Raw genomic sequence first — 1008 nt, 5'->3', positions numbered from 1 at the left:
GTTCATGTAAGGTAACAAAATTAACTACAATAAAATGAATAACTAAATCATCTTGATGAAAATAAACAATAATTATTCGAATTGATGCATGAAATATAGGGATTGAATAAGTAAGAAACTATAATGAATCAATGAATTGATGGTGTTTTGGTTTTAGATAGATCGTTATCAATAAATTATGGTATATAACTATATATGCTTGTATGTATTAAGGTAATGGAGTCATGGTATGGTAAAATTACGACAGAGATCAATATATAAGGTAATAAAAGTATTATACTTTATACTTCTAAATGATTGCTTATATATTTTGAACCATATATGTTTCTTCTTTTGAGAATCTTATAATATTCTAACTTCAATTTTTGCCTCATAAATTGCAGGACAAGGCTGACAAATATCAGCTTGATATAGGGACTTCAATTGTTTTAAGCCTTCACAACGAGCACAGAAATCAAATCATCGAAAAAGCAACAGAAAGATCTACAAATTTATGAATTTCATTAGCAACAAAAAAAACTGTTAATTAAATGCATTTCCTTAATAAAGTTTTGGTTTTTTGTTTAATAGAAGTTTATGAGTTTTTTGTTTTGGTTTTTTTGTTTTAATAAAGTTTAAAAATGGCCTAAACTTGCAAAGTAGTTAATACATGAGACTTTAAAATGATGAAATTAATACAACAGACATTCAATACGTATAAAATGTTCTGTACCTTTTAATGCGAATATGCCATTAGGGAAAGTCCCCGGTAAACTTATACTTAGCTCATTATTAACTACTTAATATATTTAATTTTTAAAGGGTTTAGGGTTTAGGGTTTAATATATTTAACCCTAAACCCTTTTTAAACCCTAAACTCTAAACTCTTATCCCTAAACCTAAATTCTTATCTCTAAACCCCAAACTTATTTATTCCATTTTAGTGTGAATACGGCATTGAGCTAGGATACGTCCTCGGTGATCTTGCCGGTAGCACATAATTAGCTACTTAGTACTCTTTTTTTTTTA

This window comes from Fragaria vesca, linkage group LG2 (assembly GCF_000184155.1).
Source record: "Fragaria vesca subsp. vesca linkage group LG2, FraVesHawaii_1.0, whole genome shotgun sequence".
Classification (NCBI taxonomy): Eukaryota; Viridiplantae; Streptophyta; class Magnoliopsida; order Rosales; family Rosaceae; genus Fragaria; species Fragaria vesca.
Note: the sequence above shows the minus strand (reverse complement) of the source record.